This window comes from Hetaerina americana, unplaced genomic scaffold, assembly GCF_022747635.1.
Source record: "Hetaerina americana unplaced genomic scaffold, ioHetAmer1.1.p SCAF_18, whole genome shotgun sequence".
Lineage (NCBI taxonomy): Eukaryota > Metazoa > Arthropoda > Insecta > Odonata > Calopterygidae > Hetaerina > Hetaerina americana.
The window spans coordinates 9,265,467-9,281,985 of record NW_027286741.1 but is presented as its reverse complement, the minus strand read 5'-3'; positions in this window follow the sequence as shown (position 1 = coordinate 9,281,985).

Genomic DNA, 16,519 nt, shown 5'->3' with positions numbered 1-16,519 from the left:
AAAGATATGTGGCAGGGGGTGCAGCACCAGGAGGAAAGGGTAAGGGATGAGGGGGTTAGGGTTTTTCAAATGGATGGGAAAAGGTGGGGGAACCTGCAAAAAAATATATAAATATACTAGTGTAACCATGCGCAGTCGCTACCTTGTAGGTTAATACTTATTATGTTGAGCCGGCTCCTGGGGGACTTCGATTACAAGCATTCTGGTCCCTTATTGTTCTTGAAAAAAATGACCATTTAAACCTGTCAGTCTTGCTGTCAATATCTCTAATCTTACATTCATGATCCTTCGGCCCGTAATACGTTGGGGTTCGTATTATGTTTTTGATGTAATAGGAAAAGGACTCATATTTAAATGCTTTTAATAAGTTTAATCTATATTGTAAACGCCGCTGTGTAAGGGAATCCCAGCCTAAATTTTCTAGGAAAGTAGTGACGCTACTGCGTTGGTCATAAAAAAATTTGACAAATCTGGCCCCCCTCCGCTGAACTCGACCCAATTCCGAAATCAAATTTATCTCTTGAGGATCCCATGTACTGGCAGCATACTCTAGGTAGGGCCTGACTAGGGATGAAAACATCGTTCCTTCACTTTTTTGTCACATTTACCTAGCACTCTTTTTACAAATCCCAATTTTTAATTAGCGCGACCGCATATTTCCCGTATGTGCTCTCTCCAGGACAGATCGTGAGTAATTGTTACACCACGTGTTGTAAGTATTTTATGGAATCTACCCTCGCGATTTCTGTTTGTTTCACTTTTTAACTAAATTGGGGGGTGTTACTCTTTTCCCAAAAATGTATTACTACGCATTTTTTAAAATTTAATTGCAATTGCCATGTATCGCACCAAGTCTGGATTGCATCTAGGTCCTTAGCTAACGTGACTCTGTCTTCGCGACTTGTAATGTCCCCATAATCATCGCATTGTCAGCAAAAAGACGGAGCCTACTTTTAACCTTGGTACTGACGTCATTTATGTAAATAAGAAACAAGAGGGGGCCTATGACACTTCCCTGTGGTACACCCGGCGTGACCTTAACAGTATCGGATGATACACCGCCCAGGACGACTCTTTGAACGCGATTTTTTAAAAATATTCTAATCCAGCATATAATACTTCCGTGTATTTTATAAGTTTCCAACTTCGCGAGTAACTTGAAATGAGGGATTTTATCAAAAACTGTTTTAAAATCTAGAAATATCGCATCAACTGGAGTATTACTTTCACCGGAATGCATTGTATCATGAACAAATAGTGCGAGTTGAGTTTCGCTTTTTTACCTTTAAGGAACCCGTGTTGGTTATTAATCAATATATCTTGGCTATCGAGGTACCTCATTATGGAACTTTCAATGATGTGCTCAAGAATCTTACTGGAGATGGAGGTGAGCAATATTGGCCTATAACTACTGGGGTCCTCCGGGTCTCCATTTTTAAATATGGGTGTCACAGAAGCTATCTTCCAGCCGCTTTGCACGCTTTCTTCTGCTAATGATTTCTTAAATAATATATTAAGATAAGGGGTAAATTCAGACGACATTTCTTTATACACGCGGGCCGGTATCTCATCAGGTTTCGGAGATTTGTTGGGGTCGATGTTTCTAAGAAGTAACTCTATTCCGCGGGTGGAAAAGTCGATTGCTTGCATTGGCTGCAGAAATGTTTTCGGAAGGTTTTCTGGTGTATTCTGGGAGCATTTGTTGAAAATACTGTGGAAGAATGAGTTTAATATGTTGGCTTTATCAAAACTACTTGTAACTTCATCCCCCTTTTCGTTGTTCAATGAGTTTACAGTGGACTTTTTTCCCTGCACTTCCCTGACGTAGGACTAAAACATCTTTGGGTTATCGTTCAAATGTTCACCAAATTTTTTCCTTTTGAATTCCGCTAGCGCCTTCCGGAAGGCCTTCTTGGCAGTGGACCTAGATGCTTTCTAATTCTGTATGGTTTCGTTGATTATATCAAGAGAGGAATCTTTAACCACGTTTTTCATTCTGGCATGGCACGCCCTTTGCCGTCTTAGTAATTTCCGAACTTCAGAGTTGTACCAACGGGGTTCCTTATTCTCTCTTATACATTTACTAGGTGTGAATCTCTGTATTGCTGAACGTGTTATCGCAAGAAAATTATTCCAGGTATCCTTGATACTCTTGGAAATTCTTAATTCGTCAAATCTAAGAAAGAAACAGTTAAAATCACATTTTAAGCCATCATCATAAGCGTATGTTTGTGTCCAACGTGTGTTTTCCGTCCGTCGCATTTGTTTACTTTTGGAAATGACAGAAAGAGCTGATAAACGAATTTGCATCAAGTTTTGCTTCAATCTCGGCAAGGGTTATATGGATATGATTTAAATGGTGCAGAAGGCCTTTGGGGACAAAAGTATGGGTATAACACCAATAAAGGAGTGGTATAGGCAATTAATATCGGACCGCACAACTGTTAACAGTGACCCACGCTCTGTCCGACTTTCGCTGACAACAACACAGGAAAACATCGAGCGTGTGCGATTTATGATTGAAGGTGATCGTTGATTGACTGATCATGAACTAGAAAATGATCTAGGAATACCGAAAACTACTGTTTAGGAAATTTTGAATAAGAATTTGGGAATGACTCGGGTGTTTTTGAAATTCGTTCCGAAAATGCTCACAACCGAGCAGAAAGACCTTCGCTCACGACCACTTGGAAATGGTCATTCATGATGAAAATGTTCTTAAGAAGGTTATTACTGGTGATGAATCATGGGTTTGTGGTTACGATCCTGAAACTAAACAACAAAATTCACAGTGGAAACGTCCAGACGAGCCACGGTGGAAAAAAGTACGTCAAAGTCGTGATTTATTCAATCTTATACTCAGCTACAATTATAGATCCACATAAATCCTCTTTTTGATCATTTTCTCTTGAAACGCAAGGCACAGGTTATCGAAATTGAATTCATCGTAAGGCTCTTCGAGATGCATCGTAAATAGAAAAGTAGAGTCGAACCTGTTAATTCGCTAAAGATCTATATGTACGTATAATAATTCTTTATAGTTGAACCCATGCATGTTTATCAAGACATCTCATAGTTTAATGCAATTTAGTCTGAGATTGACCTCCTGATATTGGAAAAATTAGTTAATAGGGAAAGAAAAAAAGTTGAATAGTGGTCCTCCAAAAAATTGACTTTTACCCAGGTAAAAAAAAGATAAAAAAAGTCATTTGCTGTTTCTAAATATGTTCATTCATCTTTTTTCCTTTTATATTTAATTTTTTTGGCAGAACTTTCGTAGACATAGACGTCATATTTTTCCATGATGCACTTTTTGCACACGCAATTGTTCTTGTCCATTTCGAATATATCCTGATCAATATTTCACTTCTGTTTCCATTTTTATGAAAGCATGAGGCGGGAATCAAAGAAGACACAGCCCGTTTTATGGTGCTATTTAGAAGTTCTAACCATCTAAAGTCGGGTCTATGAACTATTTTCAGCAAAAGTGAAATTAAGCCGTGAGATATTAGAAACAGTTCCGCTGAGCAATTGGTTCAGGAAAGTGGCGCCCGAATCAACAAAGTTTCGATGAGGCAGTAACATAAGCATCCGCAGGTATAAAAACTTACGTGGGATATGAAAACAAGGGCTGCGTTCGCCGGCGGAGGTTGGGGGGGGGAGGAGGAGGAAGTAGTTGGTGGGTGGGAAACTGTTAAGGACTGAAGCCGAAAGTTACCAAAAATGAAGATCGGAGTGGGATCTGCTCGAAGAGGAGGTGGGGAGGAATAGGATGGGTGCGGGGGAGGGATGGGGGCGAGGGATCGGCAGTCGGGGAAATGGAGAAGTTTGTATTAACGAGAATGTCTTGATGGGAGCATGTGGGGTAGGGTGGGGGAGATTGGCGATGGGGAGGCGGATGAATGGAGGGGTTCGGGCGAATGGGGTTTCCCCCCTTGCGAGGGCGACAAGGGATGGTGCGTGGGGGTGGCGGTCGGTGTATAAAGAGGAGTACGTTATGGCGCTGGTGTCGTTGTCAGCAAACGTGGCGCCGCTTGTGTCGGATTGGGTGTGGGCGGTAAACATCGTGGGAAGGGAGGGATGGATTTAGTCGAGTCGCTGGCGGGAGTCTCCCTCTCTTCCCCTCCACCCCCTTCACTAGGCCGGAGTCGCTGGAAGGAAATAAAGAAACTGGAGAAGTAGGGATCTTGGCTGCTGTAAGGAGGGAGAGGAGGCATCATGAAACCGGATTTGGGGTGTGTTTGGATAAAGAGGTGAAGCTTATGATATTCCCCGCCTTTCACTCCTCGAATGGGAATGAGTGGAAGAATTGGCCTCGCGAAGGAACGACGTCTCGACTTCCTAGAAGTGAAGGAGGAAAAGGGTATCCTAAGGATTATACGCCAAGTCGTGAATTTTTCGGCGTAATTACTCTAATATATTTTCAGGCAATTTAAGTTTAAAAAATGTCATATGAGTACGTTTCTTAAATGAGAAATTTTTAAAATTTACGTGAAAATATCTCGAAAGCTTTTGTTACTAAGAATGACCTTAGGTGTACCTAGATTAATTCAAATGTATTACATAGATTAACGTTCCAGAATTGCAAAACTTATTTCTCTGGTGATAAAAATTTTCTTTCTCATTATTGTTGGCGGCATCTGCGCTCACTAGTAGAAAAATCCATCGGATCTGAAGATCCATTAGAAGATGGAAACGTTTGGTTTTTCTACAGAATTTTATTTTCTGCTCAGATATAGAATTCACAGTAAGCTTTGCCTGAAAATGACTGATATGTCGAAATCTGGACTATTAAAAAATACAGATGTTTTAAAAAAATGAAGTATTGCCGCCTTATCTCTCTTTCTCATTGCTGCTCTCTAGTTTGCGCAAAAATGAAGGCGTCACAACATAACCTTATAATTTGTTTATTTCATTTGATTATTATATTTTTTTATAATCCTTCGCGAAGACAGTAAGAGAAAGAAAGGTTTACGACTCAAAGTCATAAAAACTGCTTTATTAACAGCAAATGTAGAAGTTGAGGCCTACTCGCTTAATGTAAACGTGTTGCAACGCCATCTTGTTTATTAAGTACATGTATGGTTATTTTTTAAGTCTTACTTAAATAAGATATGATATTTTATGCCGGAAACTCTTCACTATAAACGGTATTTGAGGAAAAATGCGGCTATGGGTGTCAAGGTGGCTACGGTGCCACGCTGTAGGCTGTTTTAGGTGAGGGTGGGTTTGCTACGACTTCCTTCAAAGCATTCGTTTGAGGAAGAGAGAGAGAGAAATGAACTGGCTAGGGACGGAGGGAGAAAATTTCGTCGAGGATTTTGAGCAGGCGAGGGTAAACGAGAAATGCCTTGGGGTTGATGCGAAATTTCCGGCTGAAGAATGTCGCTCCGCGCAATGAAAATATTACAAAGGTTTTTTTTCTAGAAAGACCAATAATGGGCCGCGGATACAGGGAAACGCCGTGAAGGTGATAAATAAAAGATGGGACAGTGCCATTGGGTAGAGAAAGGTGAAGTGACCGGGAAAGAGCACTGATGACCAAAGAGCCAGTGTGTGTTTTATTTTGAGTGAGTTAACGAAACGTGAAAAATTCATTGTGATGAGAATCATATTTTTATTATTTTCAAGAAATATATTTGGATAGAGGGAAATAGAAATGTTCCATGGGATGTACTGTTACCCACCCAGAGTAGCCAAGGGAATCAAAATTGAGTCGGGGAAATTTGCGAAAACTGATGCCGTTGACGCTGGTAATGAAAAACTCCCACATGCGTTTTCTTCTAAAACATTCTGTAGGATGTTGTTAACGACTAATTGCTTGGAATAATAAATGCAAGACGCCAGCGACTTTAAAAATGAATTCCTGCTATACGTTCGCGCTATTATTGTATTTATGTCATATCTGTAGAAAGAGCTTGAAAATGGCAACCACGGTCGTTGACCTCAGTTGCAATCTTGAATGTCTAACATAGTACTACTTTTATTTATGGGACCTGAAGAGACGGGAGGAATTTAATGGCCAATTCAAACCAATATTAATGATGCACACGTAAAACTAAGAAAAAATTACTTCCCCAGGCGTGTCTGTGCTAGACAGCAACCCTATTATTACTCACGAGGCTCAATACCTATTATGTATTGGAGTGGTTTAGTAATTGTGTTATTTAAACTTAATAATTTTTATTGATTTTTTATATATGTTAGGTGCAATTTGACTGTGCGTGATAAAGAATATTTCTGTGTGCCACGTCAAGCCACGCCACGAATGGCATCCTTCCTTCTCTCCCTTGAGAAAGGTGGATTGACCACCGAAAATTCGAAAACGTGCGGGTTTCTTATCTTTTTGTTTATGTGTTTTTTTATTCGCTAGTGCAAACTTGATCTACATTATTATTCACTTCCGTAAGATTTCCTACTAAGTTTTATATACACACACATACATGTTTATACATATATATCACTACAGATGAAAACTCCTGCAATATTCCCCCTGGGATTATAGTTTGGAAAATTGCAAGTCTTCATCTCCGATAATATGGAACGGTGCCACCGCATAAAACCTGAATCTGTAATTTATATGCATATATATGTACAAGGTTCGTCCGGAAAATAAGTGTACTGATTTTTTCCCGCCGCTCCAGGCGCACCCAGCACCGCTCTGACGGGCTGCGATTGGAGGGTGGTATGTTGGAAAGCGACGCTGAAAAAGGCAGTCGGCTCTGAGCTGTGGTGTAGTGAGGAGCTCTGATAACGCGAACCTCCACGCTCGACCCACGTCACGGAACGCGATGCCGAAGTTTTTGGAGCAGCGTTATTCCATCAAATTTGCGGTAAAGCTTGGGAAATCGTCTACCGAAACTGTCGGTATGATTAACCAGGCTTACGGGGAGTCAGCCATGTTCAGAAACATGATCTTTCGGTGGCACAAGATGTTCGTGGAGGGCAGAGAAGAGGTCGACGACGAACCACGGCCTGAACGCCCATCAACGACATTCACCGACGAAAATGTGCGAAACGTTCGCGATGTACTGAACTCTGATCGTCGTCTTAGTGTTCGGATGATAGCAGAGCAGTGTAACGTGCCAAAAACAATAGTGCACGAGATTATTAGGGAGCAATTACAGATGCGAAAAATTTGTGCAAATTTGGTGCCGAAAGTGCTCAGTGATGATCAAAGACTCAATCGTTTGGAAATCGCGACACAACTTGCGGATCACTGCAAAAATGATCCACATTTTTTAGAGAACGTTTTAGCGATAATAAAGCGAAATTTTTTAGCGATACGGGACTTTGGACGCCGTCAAAGAGGCCGTGACGACGTGTCTTCGGGAGGTTCCCGATGATGCCTTCGCGGGAGCGTTCCAGGAATGGGAACGCCGCTGGAACAAGTGTATCGACTCACAAGGGTCCTATTTTGAGGAATATTAGCTTAAGATATGTAAAACTATAATAATTTTTTTCCTGAGCTCAGTACACTTATTTTCCGGACGAACCCTGTATATATATACATACACTTATACATTGATGATGTACCCAGCATTTATGTGTGTGGGTATATATATATATATATATATATATATATATATATATATATATATATATATATATATATATATATATATATATAAATTGATGGAGTCAAATTTTATTTATACCAAATACCCATTTTATTCACCGTATTTTATGGTAAAATTATATCCACGGGCATAGCAAGTCGTTTTTCTTTTTCATTATGAATATGATGCGCCGATTATTAGAGAAAATCATATGTTGGATTTTTAAAAGTGCACTAATAGTGTAAAATAACAGTTCTTGGATGTAGGCGATGGTTCAAGTGGTGGGAGCGATCCTCAAGCATTTAACCGCAGGAATTCTTCGGTCCCTTCGACTCATTTGTCTCCCGCTCCAACCCGAGAGAACCTCCGGATAGTGGCAGTTGCCCTGGAAAAAGCCTTCTGTTGTTCATTTTCTCGATATGATAACTTAATTTATTGTTTTCACAACGATACACATCAGCCGTTCCATATTGCTCACCCTTTTTATTAGTCATGCTCCTGGTGGATGGGTTTCGGGAGCAGTTATTATATTAAAAGACGGAAAATACCGACTATAGCTATAAGTAGTAGTCTACCCGAATGAGGTGAGTTTTGATGAATCCAGGATACACACTGGTGTACTTTTTGCTCACACGACCCTTTAATCCTAAGCACCTTGCTACCATTATACTTAGCAGTTTCTTTTTCTCTACCTTCTTAACATACCTTCTTAATTATACCCACAATATTTATAATTTCGTCTTTCTACTGGTATATTGCTTTCTTAACATTTTTTCAATCCTTTCGTCTCAAAAAAACATAATTTACTTTATCCCTGTATCCTTCATCTACTTTTACAGCCTTCAAAATCTTTTTATTTTGCTCTAACATGCCTTGAATTTCTTCACTTATTTTTCTTTCTTACTTATTTATTTTTCACATTTGTCTTCCTACCCATATCTCAAAATACTTCAGCCTACACCACATTTTACCTTAACTTCCAAGTTTCCGATTCATTAATATTAACACTCTGTGCTAAATGTTCCGCTACCATTAAGTTTACATATTTACCAAAGGTACCCGTCATCAACTCCAAACTCTATATAAAGGTTTCTTTATCCATCTCAATTCTTGCTTGCCACTTTGCTCTCTTAGTAGTAGTTCTTACGGGATACGATCGACAGCTAAGGCTATTGGCGCCATTAGGGATGGATGGATAAGGAAGGGTGGAAAGAAACCCGGCGTCAGCATTAGCCTTCACTCATCGAAGGTCACCAAGGGGTCAACAGTTTAACGCCCCATCCGACGGACATCGTACTCACTCAAAGTTCTCTACTCAAAGCACTTCAAAGTAGGGATCGAGATACCACTGAAAAATATCTGTTGTCTCTAGGATTTAAACCCGAACCTTATCATTGGGAAACCTGTATGTTAGCCACCGCACCATCCCGATCCATGTTTGCTTACTGTCTTCTACAAACAAGTCCGAAATGAATGCACTACTCCATTTCTACCGCTTTGTATCTTTAATGTTTATTTCAGCCTTATTATTTATGAGAAACACGTTACCTTATCTTTGAATGAGTATCCATTCCTATCTCTCCAATTTTGCAAAGGAATAAGCTGTGATTGCAGCCCTCTGTCCCACTTGACTAATTATTGATCATTCGCAGATCTAACTGATTTGATCGGTTTCTCTCATAATTTCACGTCTACCTCCATCCGTCCCCATGCAGAAAAGGACATTCAAGTGCACAGCTGCGTAAACAAAATATATTGCTCATGCCAGCTTTAAGTAAAGCCACTATAAACTTACACTCGCATTTATTCGAAATACCAGTTTATTAACAATTCCTAGTATTAAGTTCTTTACTTTCATTTGAAAGAATTTAGCGTTATTTTACTCAGATTTGGATGTCTAAAAAATGTAATGTTATAGAAATAGGCATGGATTTAGGATTTTGGAATTTAATTGAGTTTAATATTTAATTGGAGAAAGAAAAATCATGCTAAATTATTAGTAGTTTTCATAATATTTTTAGCAAACACAATTCTATTACTATTGTAGGTTTTTCTTCTATAACTGCAAGCGATGCACTTGTATCGTGAAATATATGAACACCTTTTTAAATAATTTGAACATAATTGAAAAAGCGAGAAAGTTATCAGTAGTCAGATTATTTGACGAAAATACTAATTTAGGAAAAGTTTCATTAAGATTTAATAAGAAGTACTTCATCGTTGATGGCTGTTTCTGTGGAATATATTTGGAATATTGTGTGTTATTTTAGACATATGGAGAAAGTTTCTAACCTTTTTTTTTGTAATAAGTGTTTTGTAAATATATATTCTTTTATTAATGGCTTCAATTCGTGGAAGTATTTGATATCCATACTAAAAAGACTTTGTGCTTTTCCACATATTTTTTTTTTAAGGTACAACGCGTTTCACTGATTTGCGGCATCATCAGTTACAAATTTACTTAACAAACAGTGCGAGAATATATACACTCTCGACAGAGTGGGCGTGTGGGGAGGTGAAGGAGGGCCTGAGTGGGGTGGGGGCGAGCGGGTGCGTTGAACGCGTTTTACCTTACAATAAAAATCTGTAGAAAAGTACAAAATCTTTTTAGTATGGATTCTGTAAATATAGTAATAAGCCAGGCGTTACAAGCATGGTAAAGGCATGAATTTTTAGCAGAGAGAGGGTGATAACGTGGGAAATAAAAAGAAAAAATGATGAAGGAAGAGGGCGCAATGCGGGGAGGAAAGCTGGCGAGGCGAATGCTGGGGGATGTAAGTGGTTGGGAGCTTGATCGAGGTTTTCTCAGTTGTAGAGGAATGAGAAACAAGATAAGTGGGGCGTGCAGTCCTTGGGGGTTGTTTCCCTTGATGGTTAATATCGCCGAGGCTATTGGAGGAAGAGGGTATGGCGTGCTTAAGAAACTGAAAGGAAGGGAGATCGGGTGCGAAGTCAATGGTGCAGGAGTGGGTGAGTGGATTTTGGTGCCTTTGGTGTCGCTGAGAGAGGTGGAGCGGATGTAGAGGTGAGTTTAAATGAAGAGATCGGTTGCTTAAGGTTCTCGGAAAAGTGGAGGATGAAGCGTTAGTAAGGAGATATAACGGGGCTCAGGGGTTTTATGTTAGAAGATTTGGAGTAAGGAGGAAGGTTTTTGATGGTGTCCCGAAGGCTGGAGACTGGGTGGGTAGAAAGTGGGTGGTTATGATTATCTGAGAAATGGTTCCGCTTATGGGAATTGCTTTCGATTCCGTATTACAATGGACTCTTTGAATTTATGAACCTCTTTCCTCTTTCTGAAATTTGGGCATTAGGTTTTTTTCACGATTAGAGATGGCAATCGTCTTGTATTACCTTGGGACTTCGTTTCAGAAATCGGATAGCATTTTAGCGGGGTGCTTATCTTTTACGATCTTTATTCACTTTATTCAGTGCAATTTTAGAGTTTTTAGTCTTAGGTTCATTTCTATTCGTCATTAATTATCCCCCTTTACGTTAACTTCTTCTTGGCATTGTTGCTACTTTAAAATAACAGCAATTAATAATTAGTATCTTAAATTGTTATTTTTATTTTCTTTTGAATACTATTATACGGATGAAATGCAGGCTTTAGAGTACCCCTGCAGGTATCTGCAATATTTTGAATTTATCAATGGGTTAAATGAATTTATGTTAATTTAGAAGCTTTTCTGTGGAAATTTTTCTTTTGCTAAAATATATGCCAATGCTATCTTTCGTTAAATTGGATGAGTGAAAATTTTTTGTATAACATTTTTATAGATGTCAGCAATTATGTTTCATAGTCTTTTATCCTTCTCTATCTATCCTGAAAAGAAACTTTACTTTTGTATATAGCCTTGGCTACGGTGTCGTTGCGTTAAATGAAATAAATTTATATCCTTTGCCCGCAAATTAAACATTGAATACCTATCTAATAACTTTGCATACAACATATTTCAGCCACGTATCCATCAACCATCAAAATTTTATAGGTCTTATTACTTTTAAGATTTTTGCTTTTTTCTCGTTTTATTTTTTATAATTAGGAAAGCTGGTGGTGTTGTGATGAGTGATGATTTCACGCTTTTTCCAAAACCTTAGTTTCTTTTTAGCCATTCACAAAATAGGCTTCAAAGGAAATTTAGTATATTATGTAAATGATGCTTTAGAAATAGACACATTGCTGAACAAGTGTAACATTTATTCCTGTAATTGTATTTTTATCTCAAGATTGTTTTAAGTGCAAGCGCGTAAATATCTGAACTTACTGTCAAATTACCTTCCAGTCACTGATAAGATTCTTAGTTTTCCATTAGTGCCACAATGGAGAATTATTATTATTTTCCCGACCAATATACATTTGTACACGTATTCAAAAAGAGTCTTTTAAGCGAAATTGGTGATGGGAACAAATACATTAATGGCTCCATTTTTTCACACATATATATATATATATATATATATATATATATATATATATATATATATATATATATATATATATATCTTTCCGCCAACTAACTTCCATCTACGGAAATGAAAATCAAGCTGTTTCTAAACATAATCCTCAAACAAAATTTATTAAGTGACCATGGAATAAAAAACTGATTTTCATTGCCTCTTTTATTCATATATATACTGCATCATATTTATCTGCATAAAAATAATGTACATAGTTAGAGTTTAATTTGACATCAAACTTTCTTCCGAGTCTAGTCATACGTTCTAACCATCAAATTAATAACTACATGATAACTTTATTTGCATTCAATTGATCCTGTGAATAAATATTTAGATTTATATATTCTATATTCATAAATGCTATGCATAGAAACGTTCCCTTAGTAATATGAAAAGTAGTTACATTAAATGACTACAAAATCACAGCAGTGAACGCGAAGGTTGGTTTAACACATGCGAACTACAAGGTCAACGACTCAGCGTGATAAATTTACACTACAGGATTTTAAAGAAAATTTTGGGGGCTATTAAGTGTACCCAAAGAATGATTCCGAATCTTCCGGTCAATATCCCTGCGTCTTATCTACTACTACACCAAAATACCTATGTGAATGGGAGCTAAAATCGTCATAATCTAAAATAAAAACGTATTGGTAAAATAGAATACATGAAAAAAGTGATGTACACTTCTCTATCGATGAAATGTAGGGTAGAGACATTGTTTTGAATCTTAATTCCTCACCCTTAGTTCCTCCTCCTTAGTTTACCAACGCTCTTTTTATCTTCTTGGTTCTTATAAGCGATAATTTTATATTCCAACAGTTTTGCTCACATATTTAGGTATTTTTTCCAACATAATATATGTATTCACAACATGTATATTATGTAAAAGATTTGCGAAAAAATATTGGTAACAACGTATCTGTGACTTGCGGGTGTGCTTAATTCAGACCGTCGGTTAAGCGTGAACATAATTGTAGATCGTATTGGCATTGATGAGATTACGGTGTACTCCATTATCACTGAAAATTTGGCGTCGCAAAAGATATACATTAAATTCATTCCGAAGGGTTTGGTGGGGGACCATAAAAGCAAAGTCCAGTGTCTCTGTTTGCGAAGACCTGAAATGGCATCGCGATGATTCCCCAAACCCCGCCCAGTCACGACTTGGTACTAGCAGACTATATCTTATTCCCAAAAGTGAAATCCTGTCTCAAACGACACCACAATAAGGCCCTGAGTGCCGTCAAAGAAGGTTGCACACGTACCCTTAAGCCTTACGGAATCCACCTACCTGGTTTCAGTGAGTCTTTTAGTCATGGAAAAGCCGCTTGCATGAGTGTATCGCCGATGAAGGGATGTAATTGGAAGGATTTGTGAAGCAACAGCAATATCTAAAATAAAGCTATTTTTTTGAACCTGTTAACAATACTTTTTATAATGCATGTATGTATATATATATATATATATATATATGTATGTATATGTATATATATGTATGTATATGTATATATATGTATGTATATGTATATATATTTATATATATATATATATATATATATATATATATATATATATATATATATATATATATGTGTGTGTGTGTGTGTGTGTGGGTCGCGGTAGTCCACTGGGTAGAGCGTTGGACTGCTGACCGGAGGGTCCCGGGTTCGATTCCCGGGCAAGGCACACTTCGCACCTGCAGCTGCACCCAAATTGATTTTTCGGGTACCAGGTCTTCCTGGGAAAACATAACCGGCACAGGGAAAGGAACTGGCCCCCCTACCCTGATGTGTGAATTTTCACACGCCGTATTGGGCTTAGTACTGGGTGATCTCTACCATCACCTACTAAACCGAACTTCGGGTTGATTACTGTGTTTATGGTTTGGTTTATATATATATATAAACCATATAAATGTATATATAGTATATATACTCATTTATATAGAAACAGACACAAGGAAAAGGGATAGGAACACACATAGAGGACGAACACAGGAACCTCTTGTGTGTCTCTTGTCTGTTTCTCCTTTGGTGGGTGAAACAGCTCCCTAACGCGATCTCTTGGTCAAAGAATCGGGGCACTTGGCTGCATAAAGCATCGCGGATCCTAGTGTAAATAACGTTTTCTGGATAGCTCAAGTGGTTGAGAGCTTCCGCCCGGCAAGTAGTAAGATCCGGAGTTCAAATCCTATTCAAGGTAATATTTTTACATTCGTGATCTGCTTATTCCGCCCTCCCCACTTCTCCTATGTTCGTCCTTAATGTGTGTTCCTATCCCTTTTCCTTATATCTGTTTCTATATAAATAAGTCTTTGCTCGCTGTTTGGCCGGATTTCTTGTTTGGATGCATATATATAAATATATATATATATAATTATATATATATATATACTAGTATATATATATATATATATATATATTTATGTGCGACAGATATGGGATGAGAATCAATATTAATAAAACAAAGGTTATGCAATTTTCTAGAAAGAAAAAGGCTAACCTAAACATTAATATAAGGGGTCAAAATCTAGAGCAAGTAGACACTTTACGTATCTCGGTAGCGTTTTGGACCAACACGGTCAAAGTAGTAGGGACGTAAGGAGAAGAATTGTGCTAGGCAAAGAGGATTTCACAAGGAGAAGGGAGTTGATGTGAGGGACGTTGAGTAAAGATATTAAGAAAAGACGCGTAAAAACTTTGATATGAACGTGGTCATTGAAGCAGGAGGATAGACGTAGACTGGAGGCTCTTGAAATGTGGGTGTGGAGAAGAGTAGAGAAGGTGAAATGGACAGAGAAGAAAACAAATGAGGAAGTACCTGGTATGGTGGGCGAAGAGAGGGGTTTGTTGGGAGAAATCCTATGGAGTAAGGGAAACTGGATGAAGGGCGTAGTGGTCGGTAGTTGGATGTTGAAGACTGAAATAGAGGAGAGAATGTTAGGCAAAAGAGGAAAGGGCAAGGACAGGATAGGGATGTTGGACGGGATGAAGGGAGGGAGGAAGTACTCAGAGATGAAGATTAATGAAACAAAAAATCCAGCATGCATGTATGTATATATATATATATATATATATATATATATATATATATATGTATATATATATATATATATATATATATCGATTATACGGAAACACTCAGACGAGTAGCACAATAATGGGACGGCACAATGGAACACAAATAGAGTAGCAACATTTAAAAGGACACTCACAATGTAAATATATACAAACGCATATAGGCACATTAACTATCTAAGTACCGCTAATGCAACAATAACAGGGCGTAACTTTTTCGCCTTTACCGGGTCCCTGTCAAGGCAAGTGATACACACTCTGAAATCGTTGCATTTAAATACATATTAGCGGATGTCTCCGTGAAAAGTTACTGTTGCGGCATTTCCCGCAGCTTCTTTGAATTAAAATACCGCTAATTTAGTTGTGTCCTAGGTTTTCCATACTTTTGAGTGCATCTCTGTCCGCCATGTCTTTCGGTATCTTTGTGTCTTCACTTCCAGTCCAACCCTTTCCTTCATATTATTAATGTTCAACCCCTACCATGCACTCTCCCTAACTTCCACGTGCTCTTTCCTTCGCTCTCTCCACCTCCCTCCTCCTGCCTTTTCTTACTCTACCACCTTCCTCCCTTGTCTCGTTTCCCTGTCGAAGTGCTTCAGGAATAGCCGGCAACGCAGGACTTCCTTCCGGCGAGGGAGGGCCGCCCTTACGGAGAGCACTCCCCCCCCACCCCTCACCTACTTCCATTACAACGGACCTCAACCCCTCCCCTGCATCCGTACCCTTCTTCTCCCTCTCCCCCTGCAGGCGTATATATCGGCCCGCTCCCCGGGTTGGGCGAGAAGAGTCCATTGAAGGGACCGCTGGACCACGCCCGAAAAAATGAATCCGACCGCAGGAGCTCGGAGCCATTGTGTTCGATTCGCTCACAATACTCCTGCCTCAATCTGCCCACCCCACCCACACTCCAACTCCCATCCCCCCAAATCCTGCTCCTCTCCCTCTCGGAAGGATCCCCTCTCACACAGATCTGCTCCCAACACGCCGCTGATGCCAGCAGCCACCCATTCTCTCGCTTCCCGACAAGGTTGGTGTGGGGAATTATTTTATTCCTTGCTCCTTTTGGGGGGTCCCCCTTGTTTGTCTTTCTTCCACCGCCTTTTAGTTTCCTCTTTAATTTTTTATGCGTAGACCATTTGCTCTCTGAAGTCCAAGTGGTACGTGTTTTGTCATCAGAAGATTCACCAAATTCTGAAGCAGTTCTTTATGATTACCTATTTCATGTCAACTCGATTAGATTCCATGAGAACGCAGATTATGCCCTTCGTTTAAAGTGCGGGTAAAACATTATTCGGCTCAGTCTTTCTTCTTGCGTTCAAATAAGTTTTACAAGGTAAACAAGATCAAAAGGCCTTTAATATTCTCAGCCGAGTGCTTGACATGTCATTCGGAGGACATGTTTTGAAGAAAATATTGGTTAAG